Source organism: Trichomycterus rosablanca, chromosome 5 (assembly GCF_030014385.1).
Source record: "Trichomycterus rosablanca isolate fTriRos1 chromosome 5, fTriRos1.hap1, whole genome shotgun sequence".
NCBI classification, from domain to species: Eukaryota; Metazoa; Chordata; class Actinopteri; order Siluriformes; family Trichomycteridae; genus Trichomycterus; species Trichomycterus rosablanca.
In genome coordinates, this window is record NC_085992.1 from 20,093,012 (window position 1) to 20,118,500 (window position 25,489).

Genomic DNA, 25,489 nt, shown 5'->3' on the forward strand with positions numbered 1-25,489 from the left:
CAGTCTTTTTCAGTCCTGTGGTGTGTTCTCTGTCTGGACGGGAAGGGGTGTGATGGAGGCCACAGCTCTGGGAAAGAAGCTGTTCCTCAGCCTGTTTGTGCGTGCTCTTATTGTCCTAAATCGCTTGTCTGAAGGTAGCAGTTGAAACAATGTGTGTCCGGGGTGTGTGTGTCTATGATGATGCTGCTAGCCTTCTTCCTCAGTCAGCTAGCAGACAACACATTTAGGTCCAAGAGCTTCGTGCCAATAATGCACTGAGCTGTTCTCACCACTCGATGCAGCTCTTTGCATTTGGCAGCTCGCATACCACATTGTGACATGGTTGGTCAGAATGCTTTCTATGGGGCTCCTGTAAAAGTTCACCAGTAGATTCTGGTGCAGTTTGGCCTTTTTTTAGCTTCCTGAGAAAGAAGAGTCTTCGCTGAGTTTTTTTAACCAGGTGTGAGGTGTTAAAGATCCATGTCAGTGGGTCGGACAGGAACATGCACATATAAAATCTTTATATTATTTTTCTTCTTTAATAGAGAATAATACGATTAATCCTAGATTGCTTTTTGAAACAGATTCCAAACTTACTAGAAATGTCACAAATAGGGAATTAAATATACTGTAGTGACAATTTATCCTTAGTTTAAATTCCTTTGTTTGCCACAGTTGGTGTTGACTGGGGAATCTTGATGCTTGTTTGGTTGCAAAAAAAATAAATCCAAGAGAGATGCTGAGTACGTTTCCAAAAATGAAGTCTTGTTTATTACAATAAATATTTACAGCTCCTTTAGCCAATAAATAAATAAAGTAAGACAAACTGGCAGTTAGAAAAAAAAAAGTACATGGAAGCAGCAGCAAATTCAAAACAGTCAGCCACGCCTCCGCCCCGTCTCCTTCCTATTTAACGGCCCTTTAATCTGTAGAGGGCACATACTGTACTTACAAATGGAAATAAAAGGCAAAAATTATTATAAAGAATTAATCAAATGAAGAAGTGGCTCCTTCATAACCGGCCCCTAATTGTATTTGGTTAACAAAACAATAACTGAATTATATACAAAATAGGTGCCTTAAATTCATTATTCCTCGTGTGAACACAATGTTACTAATTAACTTTTTTTTTTCTTTTTTTTTTTTTAAGATAAGGAAAATGTACAATCTTTGTCATTATGGGTTTTGTCTTAAGGCTCATCCTCATCACCCTCCAACATTAGACAAAGTTTGGTTATTGGTCTCTCAATTATGCTGGTTTGGGTCTTAATCTTCACTGTTCGTACCAGTCCTCTTTTGTCAGGGTTGACTTCAATTATTCTTCCTAGAATCCAGAAACCTCTTGGTGAAGTTGGATCCACCACCAAAACGATGTCATCACACTGAAAGTTTCTTCTTTTAACGTTCCACTTTTGGTGCTCTTGGAGCAGCGGCAGGTATTCTAAGGTCCAGTACAGGCACAGTACTTGTCTTACAGACCTTATCAGCCTTTCCCATATGCCTCCATGATGGGATGCGCCTGGTGGGTTAAATGTCCACTCTATTCCCCGGTTCCTCAGTGTGTTTTGTATCTTGTCTGAATCCATTGCAGAAAAGGCCTTTTGCAGTTCACTTTTGGCACCAACAAAGTTGGTTCCGTTGTCTGAACGGATATATTTTACTTGCCCTCTTCTGCAAATGAAACGTCTTATGGCATTAATGCAAGAGCTGGTGTCCAAACAGCCAGCTATCTCGATGTGAATGGCTCTGCTTGTCATGCAGGTGAATAATGCGCCATAACTTTTCACCAGTGCTCTTCCCCTCCTAATTTCAAAAGGACCAAAGTAGTCGACCCCAGTGTTCGTAAATGGAGGCAGGTTGGGCTGGAGTCTTTCCTGAGGCAAGTCAGACATCATTTGCTCTCCAACTCTGGCCCTGTATCGTTTGCACACAACACATTTGGACAATGTTTTTCTTGCTGCTGAATTTGCATTGACGATCCAATAATTTCTTTTAAGTTCAGACAGCATATATCCTCTTCCCCCATGCCCTGTTGTCCTATGTACGTACCATACAATAATTGTGGCTAGATGTGAATTTTTGGGGATTATGGCTGGAAATGTTCTTTCTTCCCCAATTGTTGTTGTATTTAGTCGGCCACCTACTCTCATTATGCAATCTTTTAGGGTTAGGTCAAGTCTGTTCAGTGTGCTTTCCCTTTTCACTTTTGGTGTTTTTGTTGCAAGCATTTTAATTTGATCTGAGAAGAACTGTGATTGGACAAAGCGAACAGTGGCAAGTTCAGCTGCTTTTAAATGTTCCAGAGTTACTCGCTGACCACCTAGTTTGTGATCATGTTTGTTTGTCATACTCCTTGTGGTCACTTTACTCTGTTTTCTTATTTGGACCAATTTTTGTAAAGTTTCTTTTAGTTTTAGGAACCAAGAAACAACAACTCTTAGTTTTGTCCAGTCAGAGAAGTGTGTGATTAGTTTATGTGTTGCATTTTCTTCCTTTGTGCAGACTGTTGTATTCACTTTGTGTGTTCTTTTTACCTCAGGGTCATCAGGTGCCAGCGAAGAGATCGGCTTAATGTTAACTGGCCATTTCTGCTCATTCTCCCACAGAATTTCTGGTCCATAAAGCATTTTTTGTTGTTCAAGAACTTCTTTGCAGTTTGACCCATAGTTGTGTCCTCGGCAGGATTGGATTTGGAGTCTATGTAATTCCACTGGGAGAGTTCACTTGAATTTCTAATTGCTGCAACTCTGTTGGCGACAAATGTTTTATATCTGGAGTGTTCATTTGATATGTATTTGATCACAGACTGGCTGTCCATCCAGAACACAGAATGGTCCAGATGCATCTGTAAGCTTGATGTGAGCAGCTTATCCACCTTTGTAGCCAGCATGGCAGCAGCGAGTTCCATTCTTGGAATGGTCATTCTTTTCAGTGGTGCGACAAGTCCCTTTCCCATTACCAGGGTGACATGGATGTTGTTCTCGCCATTTACAAGCCTCAAATAGGAAGCCGTTCCATAGCCTTGGTCACTGGCGTCTGCAAAATGGTGTAGCTGTGCGTGCATTACTAGCCCAAATCCTGTCACTTTGAGGCAGCGTTGCACCTTGAATTTTGAAATGTGAGAAAAGCCAGCTGACCAATTTGACCATTGGTCATGGATGCAACGGGGTACCTCTTCGTCCCAGCCTAGGTTCATTTTACACAGCTGCTGCAACAAGAGTTTTGCTGTTAGTGTAAAGGGGGTTAAGAAACCAAGGGGGTCATAGATTGAACAGACTATTGATAACATCCCTCTTCTTGTGAGCAGCAGTTGTTTTGGTTGCACGTTGAAGGTGAAGTTATCACTCTCAATGCACCATTGAAGACCTAAGGCCCTTTCAGTTGGGAATTTATCTTTGTCAAGATTGAGCTCCATCATTTCCTGGACTCTGTCTTCCACAGGAATAGAAGCCAGCACCTCTCTGCTGTTTGTGTCCCATTTTGAGAGATGGAAGTCTCCTCTGTGGCAGAGTGCAGTGACGTCTGTAATGAGCTGCTTTGCCGTCTCTGCTGTAGACACAGATTTCAACAGATCATCGACATAGAAATTATGCAGAACAGTATCTATTACCTCTGGACTGAAGTGCTCTCTGTTATCCTTAGCTGTTCTCCTGAGCGCATAGCTTGCATAGCTGGGGGATGATGTTGCCCCAAAGAGATGGACAGTCATCCTGTGTTCCACAGGAGGCAGTGATACATCCCCTCCTGGCCACCACAGAAACCTCAGGAAGTCAGCGTCGCTGTCTTGAACCTTCACTTGGTGGATATCAGCCATCATTCCTACTGGCTCCTGGCGGAATCTGTTGAGCACATCTATAAGGCTGTTGGTTAAGTCAGGCGCTTTAAGCAGTTCTGCATTCAATGCCTTTCCACAGAAAGATGCTCCACAATCAAAGACCAAGATCTTAATTTTCTTTTCTTTGGGTGATAAACCCCATGATGGGGCAGGTACCACACCTGTCCATCCATTCTTATCAGCAGCAGTTTCAGCATATCCTTTGGTGATCATGTCAGTCACGAAAGTGACATTTTCCTCTTTGAATTCTTTGTTCCTATTGAATTTATTTTTCAGGCTCTGTAGACGTTGCTCTGCAATGCAGTGGTTATTGGGGAGTGCAGAATCATCATTCCTGAATGGTAACTTTAAACTGTAATGTCCATCCACAATTTTTACAGATTCATCAGCTATCAGAAAATGCCTGTCCTCAATGGACATTTCCTTTACTTCTTCACAAGCCTTTTCACTGAAATCAGTGTTATATTGAGCAATTAACATATCATGCAGATTATGGACTGAGATTCTATTGACTCTGAGAGAATGGATTTTACTTTGAGTTCCTGCTCTCAATGGACCATTAACTACCCACCCTAGCAATGTTCTCACAGCATATGGGCCTTCTCCTTGACTATTTATAATTTGCCAAGGCTCAATTGCTTTGGGAGCATTTGTTCCTATGAGCAGGCCTATGTCTGCATCGATGGTGGAGATTTTGACATCTTTAAGATAAGGCCACTTTGACAAATCCTTTTAGTTAGGGATGTTTTTCTTTGTCACAGGAATTCTAACTTGGGTGTACACCTCTGGCAGGGCTATGAACACATTGTCATGGAGTCCACTCACCTCCAACCCAGTGATGACATCAGTGGACACAGTTCTCTCCTGGCCCAGTGTGTGTAGCAGGATGTTTGTTTTCTTTTTTTGTAAGTTTAGTTGGTGTATTAATTTATCTGTACAAAATGTGGCAGAACTGCCAGGGAATGCATAAGTTTGTATTGTTTTGTTGCCTTTGTTTGATTTTACCTGTACAGGTACAATGGACATGACGCACTGCTTGATGTTCTCCACTTTTGGCATTTCAGTTGCATCTTGATTTCCTGTTCCTTTGTTCTGCTCCACTCTACCTATGTGCAGTGCTGTGGGATGCAACTTCATACAAACAGTGCATGACTGGCGCTGGATACAGTCTTTGCTCATGTGACCTGAAATGATACATGCAAAACAAATGCCTCTTTCTTTCAAAAATGAGATTTTCTCAGTGTGCCGTTTCTTTTTAAACTGTGAACAGGTGCCCAGTACATGTTCTCCTGAGCAGAACAGGCAGAAGGGTTTACCTTGGATAGCTGGGGCACTGTTCCATTGCTTTTGAGAGGAAAGGTTAACATCAACAGTTGCAGCATTAGTGAATTTAGATTTTGACACAGATCTTGAATGTGTGAGCTTTGTGCTGTGACCACTAGGTGAAGGATTTTGAATATCACCAAAGACAGGGTCTGTGAGGATTTTCACTTGCCTTTCAATAAACTCAACCAAGTTTTTGAATGTGGCTCTTTGTTTGGTTAATTCCTGAAGATTGCATGCTTCAACTCTCCATCTCTCTCTTAACTTGTAAGGCAATTTGCTGATCAGCAGTTTAAGATTAGAGGAAAGGTCCAATTCATTCATATAAGCAATGGGCAAAGTGCGTGCATAACGTTAATAAGCTGCGCTTTATCAATTCCTCAAAGGTTATTCTTACAAACTTAATATCAGTCAAATAAAATTCGAATTCTACTGAAGTATAACGAATTTATCCTTTGTTCCAGTGTTTAAACAACTTTAAAGTAGAAGCGGCCTACCACAACTTCGGCGTTTTCGTTTGCATGCAGCGGCCTCTTTTTCCTTGTTCTTGTGCGTTTTCGAAACGTAAATCCGAGGAATCCAAAATCCAAAGGCTAATTGACTAATGTAGTGACAATTTATCCTTAGTTTAAATTCCTTTGTTTGCCACAGTTAGTGTTGACTGGGGAATCTTGATGCTTGTTTGGTCGCAAAAAAAATAAATCCAAGAGAGATGCTGAGTATGTTTCCAAAAATGAAGTCTTGTTTATTACAATAAATATTTACAGCTCCTTTAGCCAATAAATAAATAAAGTAAGACAAACTGGGAATTAGATTAAATAAAGTACAAGGAAGCAGCAGCAAATTCAAAACAGTCAGCCAAGCCAAAGCCAAGGTCAAAAAGCTGTGCGCTCCCAGTCAGCCACGCCTCCACCCCGTCTCCTTCCTATTTAACGGCCCTTTAATCTGTAAAGGGCACATACTTACAAATGGAAATAAAAGGCAAAAATTATTATAAAGAATTAATCAAATGAAGAAGTGGCTCCTACATATACCATATTTACTCTCACAGTCCAAAGACTTGCAAGTGAGGTGAATTGGAGATACAAAATTGTCCATGACTGTGTTTGACATTAAGACTTAAACTGATGAATCTTGTGTAACAAGTAACTACCTGTCCTGTCATGATTGTAACCAAAGTGTGTAAAACATGATGTTAAAAGCCTAATAAATAAATAAATAAAAATATACCATTTGACCATACCAGCACTGAAGTTCTTTAATGACAAGGTATAAAAATGCCACTTCAAATTCAGTGTGTGCCACCTGGCAATACTGAGCAGCAAAACCAATAAAAGTGATACAGCCTTTATTCCAATCTCTGAAAATAGCAAACTGCATTGATTGATTAAATCATCAGTCATGTATACTTGACCCTGTTCCAACTTGTATACTTAAAGATTTACTGTTTAAATGTGCTGTCATTAAACCAATAATTAAAAAACGAATCTCCACATGTGCTCTCTAATTATAGACCGATTTCACACATTAATTTTGTCTCTAGGATTCTAGAAAAAGCAGTCTCCAAACAAAACATTTCAATCTGGAATCAACTTCATTTATGTAGGGTAGTTAATGATATATTACAAAAGTAAAGCATAGTGTTCCAGATGGGTCAGTATTGGGACCTTTAATATTTACACTCTACATGCTACCATTAGAAAAAATATTCATAAACATGGCATCAATTTTCACTTATATGCAAACGACACTCAGCTGCATATATCAGCCAAACCCAATTACATTAACACTATCAGACTGAGAATTGTGTAAATGACAAAAAAGACTGTAGACCAGGCATGGACACCTAGTTGTCTAAAAATAGCACTAGTCACAGGGTGCTCCGTCTAAAAATTTTATTTGTGTTGCTGTTCCTTTTTAAATCAATACTACTTGCATTGATGTAAATTTGAAAATGACAATACTGAATATAAAATTTAAAAAACAAAAATGTTTTATGTATATATGAACTCTAATACTTAACTCTCTAAACTGTAATACTTTAGAGTTTAGAGTATATATATATATATATATATATATACAGTGCCTTGCAAAAGTATTCAGCCCCCTTGAACTTTTCAACCTTTTGCCACATTTCAGGCTTTAAACATAACGATATGAAATTGTAATTTTTTGTGAAGAATCAACAACAAGTGGGACACAATCGTGAAGTGGAACGAAATTTATTGGATATTTTAAACTTTTTTTAGAAATAAAAAACTGAAAAGTGGGGCGTGCAATATTATTCAGCCCCCTTGCGTTAATACTTTGTAGCGCCACCTTTTGCTGCGATTACAGCTGCAAGTCGCTTGGGGTATGTCTCTATTAGTTTTGCACATCGAGATACTGAAATTTTTGCCCATTCTTCCTTGCAAAACAGCTCGAGCTCAGTGAGGTTGGATGGAGAGCGTTTGTGAACAGCAGTTTTCAGCTCTTTCCACAGATTCTCGAGGGGATTCAGGTCTGGACTTTGACTTGGCCATTTTCACCTGGATAAGTTTATTTGTGAACCATTCCATTGTAGATTTTGCTTTATGTTTTGGATCATTGTCTTGTTGGAAGATAAATCTCCATCCCAGTCTCAGGTCTTTTGCAGACTGCAACAGGTTTTCTTCCAGAATGGTCCTGTATTTGGCTCCATCCATCTTCCCATCAATTTTAACCATCTTCCCTGTCCCTGCTGAAGAAAAGCAGGCCCAAACCATGATGCTGCCACCACCATGTTTGACAGTGGGGATGGTGTGTTCAGGGTGATGAGCTGTGTTGCTTTTATGCCAAACATAACGTTTTGCATTGTGGCCAAAAAGTTCGATTTTGGTTTCATCTGACCAGTGTTATGAGTAGCGGAGAGGGAGGACCCAAGACGCAGAGATAAGAAAAAAATAAAGATTCTTTATTTTAATAAATGACAACAAAACAAGAAATAACATAAAACAATTCGGGAACCCCGAACGCTGCCGAAGACTCTGGCTCTGAAAAGAAAAGAGAAACAAAAACCGGAACCAACTTGTAATGGGAGCGAGCCACGAACCCTGGTCGCTGGCACGCCGTCCCAAGACCGTAGCGCCTCGCTACGGCAAAGCTGCAGACAGAAACCACGCCGGCGCTAAAACGAAGCACCGCGCTCAGCCGAGCTCGGGGAAAAACCCACGAGGCAAAAACCAAAACAAAGAAAAAGGAACGGAGAAACTAAACGGCTAAACGGTGCTGTCACCAGCGCAGCTGGGAAGTGACCGTATACAAAAAAACTAGTTCGCAATAACGTAGCGAACTCCGGACGCGAACCCTGGTCGCTCCGGTGGAGGCGCGGCTCATAAGGGAAGCGCCAATGACGCTACAAAGATCCCCGAGCCGGAAAGCGCTATAAAGCACGGGGAAGCGAATCCCCGGCGTTAGCTTTAGCCGACAGCTAGACGGCAAAAGCCGGAGAGAAAGTCCCAGCGTTAGGACTGCACCCAGTCGCACCAGCCACTTTACGCAAACCCTCTCTAGTACCTCGGGCCTCCTGACCCTACTCCTCCAACCGCCTACGGCGCCTGGAGGTACCCACTAAACTGAAGGAAAGAAAGCGGCTGGAGCAATGCAGCCAAACACCGGCATGAGAACAAAAGGTGCGACGCCGGCACACTGGCGACGCCCACTTATATAGTAAGCGCGCAGGTGCCGGTCGTTCGCCCTAATCAGCGGGCTTCCTATATGAAGCCACGCTGCTCTTTGTTCTGTAATGTCTGCGACGCCGAGGACAGGTGGTAAGTCCGTCAGACGCCGCAGACCCCCTAACAACCAGAGCACCTTCTTCCTTATGTTTGGTGTGTCTCCCAGGTGACTTTTTATGGATATCTTTGAGAAATGGCTTTCTTCTTGCCACTCTTCCATAAAGGCCAGATTTGTGCAGTGTACGACTGATTGTGTCCTATGGACAGATTCTCCCACCTCAGCTGTAGATCTCTGCAGTTCATTCAGAGTGATCATGGGCCTCTTGGCTGCATCTCTGATCAGTCTTCTCCTTGTTTGAGCTGAAAGTTTAGAGGGACGGCCGGGTCTTGGTAGATTTGCAGTGGTCTGATACTCCCTTCATTTCAATATGATCGCTTGCACAGTGCTCCTTGAGATGTTTAAAGCTTGGGAAATCTTTTTGTATCCAAATTCAGCTTTAAACTTCTCCACAACAGTATCTCGGACCTGCCTGGTGTGTTTCTTGGTCTTCATGATGCTCTCTGCGCTTTAAACAGAACTCTGAGACTATCACAGAGCAGGTGCATTTATACGGAGACTTGATTACACACAGGTGGATTCTATTTATCACCATCAGTCATTTAGGTCAACATTGGATCATTCAGAGATCCTCACTGAACTTCTGGAGTGAGTTTGCTGCACTGAAAGTAAAGGGGCTGAATAATATTGCACGCCCCACTTTTCAGGTTTTTATTTCTAAAAAAAGTTTAAAATATCCAATAAATTTCGTTCCACTTCACAATTGTGTCGCACTTGTTATTGATTCTTCACAAAAAATTACAATTTCATATCTTTATGTTTAAAGCCTGAAATGTGGCAAAAGGTTGAAAAGTTCAAGGGGGCTGAATACTTTTGCAAGGCACTGTATATACGTTGTATCACAAAAGTGAGTACACCCCTCACATTTCTGCAGATATTTTATTATATCTTTTCATGGGACAACACTATAGAAACAAAACTTGGATATAACTTAGAGTAGTCAGTGTACAACTTGTATAGCAGTGTAGATTTACTGTCTTCTGAAAATAACTCAACACACAGCCATTAATGTCTAAATGGCTGGCAACATAAGTGAGTACACCCCACAGTGAACATGTCCAAATTGTGCCCAAAGTGTCAATATTTTGTGTGACCACCATTATGATCCTGTAAGACACCGCCATCCGCCCACCGCTAGGGGGCGATCGCGCGCTACACCTAGGGCGAGTCAAGCTAATTGACATCACCTGGGCGGCACTTCTTAAAAGGGCTTTGCACGGCTCACTCGGCGCAGAGTCTTGTGTTAATCATTGTTGCCAGACCTCGCCGGTAATTTTCTGTGGGTTTTCGTCGTAAAAGACATTTCCTCTTCTCTCTCTCTCTCGGGGAACGGTTTCCCAAAAAACCCTTTCTCTGTTTCCTTCCTTAACGCCATTCAGGGTGTCCACGTTAGACGTTGAATATTATTCCTTTTAAAAAAACCCTCACACCAGCGTTGAGGTTCCTTTTAGTTCCAGCCAAACTACCCGACGGCCAGCGGGTAGTTTGTTAGTTTTCTTTTCCTGAGTTTGCGCTCCTTTGTTTGTTTTTCTGATTTCCTTTGTTTCGCTTCCCGCCTGTTTGTAGGCGACTCTTTCATCAAGCGATTCAGGTCGCGGTTTTCTCAGTTCGTTCCGCAGCATAGCGGTTAGAGTGACAGGCCCTCGCCCCGACGTCCGGGGATCGAGACTGCACGTTTTGTGTTTTCCTTACTCAGATCGTGCTTGCCACCGATCTCATTTACTTTATCCCGTTTTTGTTTCTTTTCTTTTATCATACACTCAGTCCTCGTGTGTATATTCATATCCCGCAATATCTCAGTATCCGCCGCCTAGCGGACCTTCGCTTCATAAACGCTCAGTCACAAGCACTCATTACTCCTCCATAGCGCACGGGGATAAGCGCTGCGCATCCACGCCAGCGATCCCGGTTCAAACCCCGCTAACTGCGAGACTTATGATCTGCTTTTGAGTCCACCCAGTCGGTTGGTATAACAGCTGGGAATACAAAACTACACGAGATCACCGTGTCTCGTAACAGTAAGACTCTGCCAGCATGGACTCAGTAGAGAATAAAGCTTTAAAGCAGGCTATTGTAAACCAGGGGACCCGCTTAGGGGAGCATGAGGAGGCGCTTACCCAATTTGCCCAACGCATGCAGGAGTTAACGTTGGTAGTCCAACAGTTAACTTCCCCACCCAAGGAAGAGACTCCTTCTGTCTCCACTGCTCAACCACCCGCCTCTGTGCAGGACGTCATGCTACCAGCCCCTGTGCGGTTCAGTGGTGAACCAGGGGCATGCAGGGGATTCCTGCTTCAGTGTTCGCTGACGTTCCAGCTAGCACCCGCTCGGTTCCCCACTGAAGGAGCTAAGGTCGCCTATATGATCTCGCTCCTTTCGGACAGGGCATTAATCTGGGCTACCGCCCTGTGGGAAAGCAAGTCTCCGGACTGCAGTACCGTGGCGGATTTTACCGCAGCTATGAAACGGACCTTCGACAGTCCGGTACGGGGTGCCGAAGCAGCCTCGGCACTTTTGAACGCCCGGCAGGGTTCACTTTCGGTCGCCGACTATACCATCTCCTTCCGCACTTGGGCAGCGGAGAGTGGGTGGAACCCGGAAGCTCTGATGGCCGTTTACCAACAGGGGCTTAATGAGGAGCTTAAAGACCTCTTGGCTACCAGAGACGCTCCCACCAGTTTGGAGGACCTGTATGAGGTCACTACCAGACTTGACAATCGCTTACGAGAACGCCGGCGAACCAGTAAGAAAACCTTACGAACCCTGGCCCCAGTGGAGCCTCCGGTCCGTCCCCGACTAACAGATTTGGCTGAAGGGGGCGAGCCGATGCAGATCGGGCGTGCTCACCTGACCCCGCAAGAGGCGGAACAGCGCCGCCAAGGGGGGCGGTGTATGTACTGCGGGGATGTGACTCACAAACTGGCTAAATGCCCAGTCAGGCCAGTAAAAAGCCAGGCCTACCCCCGGTAGGGGGCCCCAGGGTAGGCCCAGTTTTAGGTCCCAAGTCCAGTGGGTTATTCCTCCCTGTCACGTTGAGTTGGGAAAATTCACACACTGAAAAAAGGCTGCAGGCCTTTGTAGATTCTGGGGCTGCAGGTAATTTCATGGACCTTTCGATGGCCCTTGAACTCGGACTGCCTATGGAACCTTTGGTGACACCACTGCCGGTGGCGGCCATCGATGGATTTCCACTCCGGTCCGGGTCCATTAAAAGACAGACCAAACCCATTACTGTGAGTGTGGGTCAACATTCGGAATCGCTTTCATTTTTTCTGACGCAAGCACCGGATTTGCCGATCATCTTGGGGTTTCCCTGGTTGGTCAGGCACAACCCCCAAATCGACTGGCTCTCCAAATCCGTCCGACACTGGGGTTCATATTGTCGGGACTCCTGTTTGGCTCCCAGGGGTAACCCTGGCAACCGCCCTCCTGAGCCGGTCGATTTGAGCAAGGTTCCGGGGGCCTACCATGACCTCCAGCAGGTCTTTAGCAAACGCAAAACGGAGGTGCTACCCCCCCATCGCTCATTTGACTGCGCTATCGACCTACTTCCCGGCACATCTCCCCCTAGGGGGCGCCTTTTCTCCCTCTCTGGACCCGAGAGAGCAGCCATGGATAAGTATATTCAAGAAGCCTTAGCCCAAGGCTTTATCCGGCCTTCCTCCTCTCCCGCGGGAGCAGGTTTCTTTTTCGTAGGGAAAAAGGATGGGGGTCTAAGACCTTGCATCGACTACAGGGGCCTCAATAAGATCACAGTCAAAGACCGATATCCCTTACCCCTTATGACGTCGGCCTTTGAGACACTACAGCAAGCGTCTGTGTTTACTAAGCTAGACCTTCGCAGTGCCTACAACCTCGTGCGCGTTAGACCAGGCGACGAGTGGAAGACAGCATTCATCACCCCGACCGGCCTCTATGAGTATCTAGTCATGCCCTTTGGGTTGATGAATGCACCAGCCGTCTTCCAGCGCCTGATCCACGAGGTCCTCCGAGAGACCCTTGGTCGCTACGCTTTTGTATATCTGGATGACATTCTCATCTTCAGCAAATCTGTGAAAGAACACGTAGGCCATGTACGAAGAGTCCTGCAGCTGCTTTTCGAGAACCACCTCTTTGTTAAATTAGAGAAGTCTCAGTTCCACGTGCCTGAGGTCCACTTTTTAGGTTTTGTCGTCTCCCAGGGCAGGCTGGCCATGGATCCCGCCAAACTCAAGGCGGTGGCTGAATGGCCACGCCCAACCTCCATCCAGCTGGTCCAACGAGTTTTGGGTTTTACCAATTTCTATCGGCGGTTTGTTAGAGGCTTTGGCTCCATAGCAGCCCCTCTAACGGCCCTTACCCGTAAAGGGCCAGGACCATTTCAGTGGACAGACGAAGCTCAAAAGGCATTCGACGAACTGAAGCGCAGACTGATTTCGGCACCCATCCTCCACCTGCCTGACCCCCAACTTCCTTTTTTAGTAGAGGTCGACGCCTCAGAGGTAGGAGTTGGGGCAATTCTTTCCCAACGCTCAGGCGTGGATAAAAAACTCCATCCCTGTGCCTACTTCTCCCATCAACTGACCCCCACGGAGCGCAATTATGGGGTAGGGGACAGAGAGCTCCTGGCGGTCAAGATGGCGCTCGAAGAGTGGAGGCACTGGCTTGAGGGGGCCAAACATCCGTTCTTGGTCTGGACGGACCACAAAAACCTTGCCTACATTCAGGAAGCCAAACGACTAAACCCCAGGCAAGCCCGCTGGACGTTATTTTTTAGTCGTTTTGACTTCACTCTCTCGTACCGACCTGGCACCAAGAATGCCAAACCCGACGCCCTTTCCAGGCAGTGGGAGGAACCACCACCTAGACCAACACTATCCATCCTCCCTCCAGAATGCATCGTGGCACCACTGCGTTGGGGAGTGGAGGAGGTAGTCAGGAGGGCTCTGCTTGCCGAACCCGACCCAGGTGGAACCCCTCCCCATTGCCTGTATGTCCCCACGTCTGCCCGAACGCAGGTTTTACGATGGGGACACGAGAGCCTCATTTCAGGACACCCTGGAGCCACCCGCACTCTGATGTTAATTCAGAGGCGGTTCTGGTGGCCTAATATGGCCCGGGAGGTCCGACAATTCGTCTCCGCGTGCGAAACCTGTGCGCGTAACAAGGACCCCAGATCCAAGCCACCAGGGTTGTTACACCCCTTGCCCATTCCCCATCGTCCCTGGTCGCACCTGTCCCTAGATTTTATTACAGGCCTGCCCAAGTCTAGGGGCCTGTCTGTAATTCTAGTAGTCGTGGACAGGTTTTCCAAAGCCGCCAGGTTCATAGGCTTGCCCAAACTCCCCTCAGCCAGAGAAACAGCCCACCTTATCCTGCAACAGGTCGTGCGCTACCATGGTCTCCCCACAGACCTGGTTTCTGACAGAGGCCCTCAGTTCGCAAGCCAATTTTGGAAGGCTTTCTGTGCCTCTTTAGGGGCTTCGGTCAGCCTCTCCTCAGGTTTTCACCCCCAGTCCAATGGGCAGACTGAGAGGGTGAACCAAGATCTAGAACAGTCTCTGAGGTGTCTGGCTTCAACCAGCCCCTCCACCTGGGCTGATCACCTATTGTGGGCGGAATACGCACACAACACTCTCTGGCACTCTTCCTTGGGCATGTCCCCCTTTGAGTGCCAATTTGGTTATCCACCCCCCCTGTTCCCCGAACAGGAGACTCACTTGGCCACCTCTTCAGCCGGCCGCATGGTACGTCGCTGCAGATCCACCTGGCGACGAGCTTGGGCAGTTCTAGTAGACAAAACTGCCTCAAGAAAGAACACGGCAGATCGTAAGAGGAGGTTGGCGAGCACCTTCCGCCCGGGCCAAAGAGTCTGGCTAAGCGCCAAAGACCTACCTCTAAAAGTAGGCAAGAAGAAACTGGCACCTCGGTACGTGGGACCCTTCAAAATAGTCCGACGTATCAACCCGGTTTCTTACAGGTTGCAACTCCCACCCTCGTTCAGGATCAACCCAACCTTTCACGTCTCCCGCCTCAAACCTTACCTGTGCTCCCCTGGGACGCGTCCTCCGGAACCCCCCCCTGTTCGCATGGTTGACGGCTCCCCAGCCTACACAGTTAACAGGATACTCGACTCCCGACGAGTCCAAAATCGGGTCCAATATCTGGTAGACTGGGAGGGATATGGCCCGGAGGAACGCTCCTGGGTACCAGCAGCCCGAATCCTCGACCCCGAACTCATTCGGACGTTTAATCAAGATCGAGCAGCCGGCCTGGGGATGTCAGGAGACACCCCTCGGGGGGGGAGTACTGTAAGACACCGCCATCCGCCCACCGCTAGGGGGGCGATCGCGCGCTACACCTAGGGCGAGTCAAGCTAATTGACATCACCTGGGCGGCACTTCTTAAAAGGGCTTTGCACGGCTCACTCGGCGCAGAGTCTTGTGTTAATCATTGTTGCCAGACCTCGCCGGTAATTTTCTGTGGGTTTTCGTCGTAAAAGACATTTCCTCTTCTCTCTCTCTCTCTCTCGGGGAACGGTTTCCCAAAAAACCCTTTCTCTGTTTCCTTCCTTAACGCCATTCAGGGTGTCCACGTTAGACGTTGAATATTATTCCTTTTAAAAAAACCCTCACACCAGCGTTGAGGTTCCTTTTAGTTCCAGCCAAACTACCCGACGGCCAGCGGGTAGTTTGTTAGTTTTCTTTTCCTGAGTTTGCGCTCCTTTGTTTGTTTTTCTGAGTTCCTTTGTTTCGCTTCCCGCCTGTTTGTAGGCGACTCTTTCATCAAGCGATTCAGGTCGCGGTTTTCTCAGTTCGTTCCGCAGCATAGCGGTTAGAGTGACAGGCCCTCGCCCCGACGTCCGGGGATCGAGACTGCACGTTTTGTGTTTTCCTTACTCAGATCGTGCTTGCCACCGATCTCATTTACTTTATCCCGTTTTTGTTTCTTTTCTTTTATCATACACTCAGTCCTCGTGTGTATATTCATATCCCGCAATATCTCAGTATCCGCCGCCTAGCGGACCTTCGCTTCATAAACGCTCAGTCACAAGCACTCATTACTCCTCCATAGCGCACGGGGATAAGCGCTGCGCATCCACGCCAGCGATCCCGGTTCAAACCCCGCTAACTGCGAGACTTATGATCTGCTTTTGAGTCCACCCAGTCGGTTGGTATAACAGCTGGGAATACAAAACTACACGAGATCACCGTGTCTCGTAACAGATCCAGCACTGCCTTAACCCTCCTGGGCATGGAATTCACCAGAGCTGCACAGGTTGCTACTGGAATCCTCTTCCACTCCTCCATGATGACATCACGGAGCTGGTGGATGTTAGACACCTTGAACTCCTCCACCTTCCACTTGAGGATGCGCCACAGGTGCTCAATTGGGTTTAGTCCATCACCTTTACCTTCAGCTTCCTCAGCAAGGCAGTTGTCATCTTGGAGGTTGAGTTTTCGAAGGGAGGGGATCATGCTCTGTTTCAGAATGTCACAGTACATGTTGGAATTCATGTTTCCCTCAATGAACTGCAGCTCCCCAGTGCCAGCAACACTCATGCAGCCCAAGACCATGATGCTACCACCACCATGCTTGACTGTAGGCAAGATACAGTTGTCTTGGTACTTCTCACCAGGGCGCCGCCACACATGCTGGACACCATCTGAGCCAAACAAGTTTATCTTGGTCTCGTCAGACCACAGGGCATTCCAGTAATCCATGTTCTTGGACTGCCTGTCTTCAGCAAACTGTTTGCGGGCTTTCTTGTGCGTCAGCTTCCTTCTGGGATGACGACCATGCAGACCGAGTTGATGCAGTGTGCGGCGTATGGTCTGAGCACTGACAGGCTGACCTCCCACGTCTTCAACCTCTGCAGCAATGCTGGCAGCACTCATGTGTCTATTTTTTAAAGCCAACCTCTGGATATGACGCCGAACACGTGGACTCAACTTCTTTGGTCGACCCTGGTGAAGCCTGTTCCGAGTGGAACCTGTCCTGGAAAACCGCTGTATGACCTTGGCCACCATGCTGTAGCTCAGTTTCAGCGTGTTAGCAATCTTCTTATAGCCCAGGCCATCTTTGTGGAGAGCAACAATTCTATTTCTCACATCCTCAGAGAGTTTTTTGCCATGAGGTGCCATGTTGAATATCCAGTGGCCAGTATGAGAGAATTGTACCCAAAACACCAAATTTAACAGCCCTCCTCCCCATTTACACCTGGGACCTTGACACATGACACCAGGGAGGGAAAACGACACATTTGGGCACAATTTGGACATGTTCACTGTGGGGTGTACTCACTTATGTTGCCAGCTATTTAGACATTAATGGCTGTGTGTTGAGTTATTTTCAGAAGACAGTAAATCTACAGTGCTATACAAGCTGTACACTGACTACTCTAAGTTATATCCAAGTTTCATGTCTATAGTGTTGTCCCATGAAAAGATATAATGAAATATTTGCAGAAATGTGAGGGGTGTACTCACTTTTGTGATACACTGTATATATACAGTGTATCACAAAAGTGAGTACACCCCTCACATTTCTGCAGATATTTAAGTATATCTTTTCATGGGACAACACTGACAAAATGACACTTTGACACAATGAAAAGTAGTCTGTGTGCAGCTTATATAACAGTGTAAATTTATTCTTCCCTCAAAATAACTTAATATACAACCATTAATGTCTAAACCACCGGCAACAAAAGTGAGTACACCCCTTAGTGAAAGTTCCTGAAGTGTCAATATTTTGTGTGGCCACCATTATTTCCCAGAACTGCCTTAACTCTCCTGGGCATGGAGTTTACCAGAGCTTCACAGGTTGCCACTGGAATGCTTTTCCACTCCTCCATGACGACATCACGGAGCTGGCGGATATTCAAGACTTTGCGCTCCTCCACCTTCCGCCTGAGGATGCCCCAAAGATGTTCTATTGGGTTTAGGTCTGGAGACATGCTTGGCCAGTCCATCACCTTTACCCTCAGCCTCTTCAATAAAGCAGTGGTCGTCTTAGAGGTGTGTTTGGGGTCATTATCATGCTGGAACACTGCCCTGCGACCCAGTTTCCAGAGGGAGGGGATCATGCTCTGCTTCAGTATTTCACAGTACATATTGGAGTTCATGTGTCCCTCAATGAAATGTAACTCCTGAACACCTGCTGCACTCATGCAGCCCCAGACCATGGCATTCCCACCACCATGCTTGACTGTAGGCATGACACACTTATCTTTGTACTCCTCACCTGATTGCCACCACACATGCTTGAGACCATCTGAACCAAACAAATTAATCTTGGTCTCATCAGACCATAGGACATGGTTCCAGTAATCCATGTCCTTTGTTGACATGTCTTCAGCAAACTGTTTGCGGGCTCTCTTGTGTAGAGACTTCAGAAGAGGCTTCCTTCTGGGGTGACAGCCATGCAGACCAATTTGATGTAGTGTGCGGCGTATGGTCTGAGCACTGACAGGCTGACCCCCCACCTTTTCAATCTCTGCAGCAATGCTGACAGCACTCCTGCGCCTATCTTTCAAAGACAGCAGTTGGATGTGACGCTGAGCACGTGCACTCAGCTTCTTTGGACGACCAACGCGAGGTCTGTTCTGAGTGGACCCTGCTCTTTTAAAACGCTGGATGATCTTGGCCACTGTGCTGCAGCTCAGTTTCAGGGAGTTGGCAATCTTCTTGTAGCTTTGGCCATCTTCATGTAGAGCAACAATTCGTCTTTTAAGATCCTCAGAGAGTTCTTTGCCATGAGGTGCCATGTTGGAACTTTCAGTGACCAGTATGAGAGAGTGTGAGAGCTGTACTACTAAATTGAACACACCTGCTCCCTATGCACACCTGAGACCTAGTAACACTAACGAGTCACATGACATTTTGGAGGGAAAATGACAAGCAGTGCTCAATTTGGACATTTAGGGGTGTAGTCTCTTAGGGGTGTACTCACTTTTGTTGCTGGTGGTTTAGACATTAATGGCTGTATATTGAGTTATTTTGAGGGAAGAATAAATTTGCACTGTTATATAAGCTGCACACAGACTACTTTTCATTGTGTCAAAGTGTCATTTTGTCAGTGTTGTCCCATGAAAAGATAGACTTAAATATCTGCAGAAATGTGAGGGGTGTACTCACTTTTGTGATACACTGTATATATATATATATATATATATATATATATATATATACACACTGCCTGGCCAAAAAAAAGGTCACCCACACTCTAATATTTCGTTGGACCGCCTTTAGCTTTGATTACGGCACGCATTTGCTGTGGCATCGTTTCTACAAGCTTCTGCAATGTCACAACATTTATTTCTGTCCAGAGTTGCATTAATTTCTCCAAGATCTTGTATTGATGATATGATGGGAGATTTGGACCACTGCGCAAAGCACATCCCAAAGATTCTCAATGGGGTTCAGGTCTGAAATGCTCCCTCATGCTCCCTGAACCACTCTTTCACAATTTGAGCTCGATAAATCCTGGCACTGTTATCTTGGAATATGCCCGTGCCATCAGGGAAGAAAAAATCCATTGATGGAATAACCTGGTCGTTCAGTATATTCAGGTAGTCATTAGGTAGACCTCATTAACAAATGAGAAGCTACTCACTGCATCAGTTAACTTGTTGCCAGCTGAAACATAATCACCCATGCAGTAATTATCCAATGGGAGGCTCTTACGTATTTGCTTAGTGGTGACCAGGTGGTGACCTTTTTTTGGCCAGGCAGTATATATATACCACCACAGAGCAGGTATTATTTGGGTGGTGGGTCATTCTCAGCACTGCAGTGACTTGGTGGTGGTGTGTTAGTATGTGTTGTACTGGTATGAGTGGATAAGACACAGCAGCGCTGATGAAGTTTTTAAACACCTTACTGTCACTGCTGGACTGAGCATAGTCCACCAACCAAAAATATCCACCCAACAGCGCCCCGTGGTGCCGTGACTGATAATTTGTACAAACATGAAACAGAGTTCATAATTTGTTAAAATGTTACAAAGTTAGTGATAAGTACAAACATGATTTAAAATTGTGCCAGTAAATGATTTCCTGAAATGCTACAGAAGTGTTCATTTGTATAAAAATAATAATTATAATAATATAATAGTAATAACAGGTGTGATTTTAAACAAAATGTGCTAATTCATACAAATCTGTCAAGAAGAAAAAGATATTTACAAAGATTTGTATTTATCAGAGATGTGATAACTATGACTTTCAATTACAGTGGGGTCAAAAAGTATTTAGTCAGCCACTGATTGTGCAGGTTCTCCTACTTAGAAAGATGAGAGAAGTCTGTAATTTTCATCATAGGTGCACTTCAACTATGAGAGACAAAATGAGAAAAAAAAATCCAGGAAATCACATTGTAGGATTTTTTAAGAATTCTTTTGTAAATTATGGTGGAAAATAAGTATTTGGTCAATAACAAAAGTTCAACTCAATACTTTGTAACATAACCTTTGTTGGCAATGACAGAGGTCAAACGTTTCCTGTAAGTCTTCACATGGTTTGCACACACTGTAGCTGGTATTTTGGCCCTTCCTCCATGCAGATCTCCTCTAGAGCAGTGATGTTTTGGGGCTGTCACTGGGCAACACGGACTTCACAAATTTTCTATGGGGTTGAGGTCTGGAGACTGGCTAGGCCACTCCAGGACCTTGAAATGCTTTTTACGGAGCCACTCCTTCGTTGCCCGAGCGGTATGTTTGGGATCATTGTCATGCTGGAAGACCCAGCCACGTTCCATCTTCAATGCTTTCACTGATGGAAGGAGGTTTTGGCTTAAAATCTCACGATACACTGCCCCGTTCATTCTTCCCTTAACACGGATCAGTCGTCCTGTCCCCTTTGCAGAAAAACAGCCCCAAAGCATGATGTTTCAACCCCTATGCTTCACAGTAGGTATGGTGTTCTTGGGTTCTTCTTCTTCCTCCAAACACGACGAGTTGAGTTTTTACCAAAAAGTTCCATTTTGGTTTCATCTGACCACATGATATTCTCCCAATCCTCTTCTGGATCATCCATATGCTCTCTGGCAAACTTCAGACGGGTCTGGACATGTACTGGCTTAAGCAGGGGGACACGCCTGGCACTGCAGGATTTGAGTCCCTCTCTGCGTAGTGTGTTACTGATGGTAGCCTTTGTTACTTTGGTCCCAGCTCTCTGCAGGTCATTCATCAGGTCCCTCCGTGTAGTTCTGGGATTTTTGCTCACCGTTCTCATGATAATTTTGACCCCACGGGATGAGATCTTGACCCCAAGGGAGATTATCAGTTGTCTTGTATGTCTTCCATTTTCTTACAATTGCTCCCACAGTTGATTTATTCACACCAACCTGCTTGCCTATTGTAGATTCACTCTTCCCAGCCTGGTGCAGGTCTACAATTTTCTTCCTGGTGTCCTTCGACAGCTCTTTGGTCTTGGCCATGGTTGAGTTTGGAGTCTGACTGTTTGAGGCTGTGGACAGGTGTCTTTTATACAGATAACCAGGTCAAACAGGTGCCATTAATACAGGTAATGAGTGGAGGACAGAAAAGCTTCTTAAAGAAGAAGTTACAGGTCTGTGAGAGCCAGAAATCTTGCTTGTTTGTTATTGACCAAATACTTATTTTCCACCATAATTTACAAATAAATTATTTAAAAATCCTACAATGTGATTTCCTGGATTTTTCCCCCCTCATTTTGTCTCTCATAGTTGAAGTGTACCTATGATGAAAATTACAGACCTCTCTCATCTTTCTAAGTAGGAGAACTTGCACAATCAGTGGCTGACTAAATACTTTTTGGCCCCACAACAGATTCACAGATTGAGATTAACAGAAATAAATAATGTTGCACGTTTAAATATAAATTTGTTTCCTACCATGCTAAATCATTGTTAATAATTATTGTAAGGAATCATTAACATAAACATCAGATCAGATAGTCTCTTTACATATATGAATGTTTATTATTATTATTAATAATATTATCATTAAAGGTGAACTGTGCAACCTTAATATTAAGGATGTTTGTATCAAACAAGTAGCCCTTCATATTACTCAGTGCCCTTGAAGTAGCTCTTAGTTTCAAAAAGGTTGGTGACCCCTGCTGTAGACTATTTAACTTGGATAAACAGAAGTATTATTTATAGCGCCCAGGTGGTGCAGCGGGATATTCCGCTAGCACACCAGCGCAGAGATTCCGCACTCCTCGGTTCAAAACTCAGTGTTGGCACCGGTCAGCTGGGCGCCATCTAGCAGGCATAATTGCCAGTGTTTGCAGCAGACACTGATTGACTACCGTGTCTGCTAGGGCGGGATAACCGGACTATGTGGGTGGGGTCTTCTAACACTGTGCAGGAAATATACCTTCCTTGAATGCAATCAGGTATCCCCAGCAGTGGAAGACAAATTGACTATGCTAAATCGGGAGAAAAATGGGAGAAAATTACTTATTTGCACTTTAATTCTCTAATTCCGCAAGGTACAAGTTGTCCAGCCTGGCGCTAAACCTTAATGCCTTCTCTGTTATCCTTTTTCAACTGACATGGAGCGGGCTCTGTTCTGGTTCGCAAACTTGATTTTGAACTGGTTCAGCACGTTTCCATAAAAAAAGCTTTCGAACTAGAACCAGCTGGAACCAAAGAATACCAGCAAGAAAAGTGACCGCATTTGTGGCTGTGTCAAGTTGTAGAGCTTATGGCGCATTCACATGACAAGCGGCAAAACCGCTTTTGCGCCGGACAGCTCAGCTGGACGCTGCGCTTCTCTAATCAACACTCACCGCACACTTTTACCGCATTGGGCTCGCGATTTTCCTGCTTAATGAGGCACTCAAAGTTTACCTAATTGAATTGTGTGTTTTCTACTCTCTCTTCTACTTAACCTGGGTCAAAGAATACTAAGCCTAACTAACTAAGCTTTTTTTTGTGTTATTTAGTCCCATTTTTTCTGCGAACACATATTAAGGTGTGCAACAGCACAATTGTTGTTCCATTTGTCATTTAAAAATTCTGCACATTCTCTACTGGGAAGAGGTCAGGACTGCATACAGGCCAGTCCAGTACCCGTACCCTCTGCTTTCACGTCCATGCCTTTGTAATGTATGCATTAGTGGTTTTGCATTGTCTTGTTGAAAAATGCATGGATGTTCTTGAAAAAGATGATGTATTGAAGGCAGTGTATGTTGTATCTCAATGCACTTTTCTGCATTAGTGCTGTAATCACAGGTGTAAAATACCTTTGCCAAAGGCACTGACACATCCCCATACTATGACAGAACCTGGCTTTTGGACTTGCTGATGACACTCTGAATGGTCCTTTTCATCTTCGGTTCAGAGCATACGACATCCATTTTTCCCCAAAAAAATCTGAAATTCATTTGTGAATGTACTCCATATAGTGGTGCTTGACAAAAGTGTGCCAAATTAATCCCTTGCCCATGTTGCCCATATTAGTTATTGATAAATGATGGTTCTTGATGCAGTTCAGACTGAGGGATCAGAGATCATGGGTGTTTAGCTTATGCTTGCACCTTTGCTTATTACGCACTGAAATTTTTTGAATTATTAAATTATATTATGCACTGTAGAGAGAAAAAAAATGCAAATCCCTTCTGAAACTTTCTTTGAGAAACATTGTTCTCAACTGTTTCATTAATTTTCTTGTACACCTATTAAGACACTAAGATCCTCTGCCTATTTTTGCACAAGACGTAGCCCTTTGGGTATACTGCTTTTGTTTTTACCTGTTCACATCAACTGTTTGAAATCACAATCTCTGCTTTACAGTATAGAATAAACTTAATGTTTATATTTGTTCTGTTAAACTTAGGTCATCACTGCATGGGTCCACCCTAATAGAAGGAGTGGTTAGGATGATTCCAAGAGACGCTGAACTGATAGGAGCATACAAATGTTGTGAATTTTTCATTGCAGATTCTTTGGACGCTTAGTGAATGACTTTATAATAAACTACATTATTTATTGGTAATATAAAATAGGTCTAATATTAGATCAACAGTGAAGCATCCCACCTTTCAATACTAGCCCACCCTCCAATACTAACCCACCCCAAACTTTTGTGAAGGGGGTATTAAAGTTTGGTGGAAACTTTCAAAAGTTAAATGTTGACTTACACCTATAAGAGACATACACTATATGGCCAAAAAAATTTGTGCACCTGACCATGAGCTTGTTGGATAACTTATTTAAAAAACAAATGGTATTAAACTGATCTCTATGTGACCTCTTTGTTATCTGTGGGAAGCATGTCTGTGGGAATTTGTGCCCACTCAGTCAAAATACGATTTATATGGCTGGACACTGATGTTGGTCAAGAAGCCTGGATGCTGGAAGAGGAAAGGGACTTCCTGTTGCTGCAAAGTGGGAAGCATATTATTTCCTTTATAGAATTGATTTCACCTGTTAGCAATTCTTGTCACATCTGACCATGAAGACGTATTTTCTGTACAAGATTTTAGTTTTTAAAATTACCTTGGCAAGAAATTACTGTTCCATATCCATTTTAATAGGTGAAGAGGTATCACCAGCTGTATTAAATTTTAATAGGTTACACTGAAAATGAGAGGCCATTTCACTTTTTTTTTTTTTACAGTTTTTACAAATGACATTATAAAACAAAAATACCTAGAAGGTGGTGCAGCGGAAGGTTATGCTAACTCATTACCGCTGGGATCCAGGGATCGAACCCCCAGCAGTGCTGTCAGTTTAAAAGTTTAATGGAAAAATTGTGTTCCAATCCTTTAATCACAGAAAAATAACATAGTAGTTTATTCTTTTAATATCCATATGTTTATGTAAATACTTTGCTTCTTCTTTTTATCTTTCGGAGAGTGTCAAACTAAATTTCGTTGTACGCAAGTATAATGACAATAAAGGTTCTTCTTCTTCTCTTCTTCTTCTTCTTCTTTATTCTTATTGTTTTACTAAAAACCTGTAATATAAAAATACAGTGAGGAAAATAAGTATTTGATCCCCTGCTGATTTTGTAAGTTTACTCCTTACAAAGACTTGAACAGTCTATAATTTTTATGGAAGGTTTATTTTAACAGAGAGAGACAGAATATCAACAAAAAATCCAGAAAAAAAACATTAAATAAAAGTTATAAATTAATTTGTATTTAATTAAGGGAAATAAGTATTTGATCCCCTACCAACCAGCAAGAATTCTGACCCCCACAGACCGGTTATGTGCACAAAAGGCACACAAATTAGTCCTGTCCCTGTATAAAAGACTCCTGTCACAGAATCAGTTTCTTCCGTTCAAATCTCTCGACCACCATGGGCAAGACCAAAGAGCTATCAAAGTACGTCAGGGACAAGATTGTAGACCTGCACAAGGCTGGAATGGGCTACAAGACCATCAGCAAGAAGTTTGGTGAGAAAGAGACCACTGTTGGCACGATAATTCGAAAATGGAAGGAATACAAGATCACAGTCAATCGCCCTCGCTCTGGAGCTCCATGCAAGATCTCACCTCGTGGGGTAAGAATGATTCTGAGAAAGGTGAGGTCAGCCCAGAATTACACGGGAGGAGCTTGTCAAT

At 44.4% G+C, this 25,489-nt stretch overlaps 1 protein-coding gene across 1 annotated transcript in view; it reads left to right on the plus strand.

Moving 5' to 3' along the window:
- Positions 1–25,489, plus strand: part of arid4b (AT-rich interaction domain 4B) — a 201,335-nt gene that overhangs the window by 38,142 nt on the left and 137,704 nt on the right. The gene's annotated exons all lie outside the window — the stretch shown is intronic.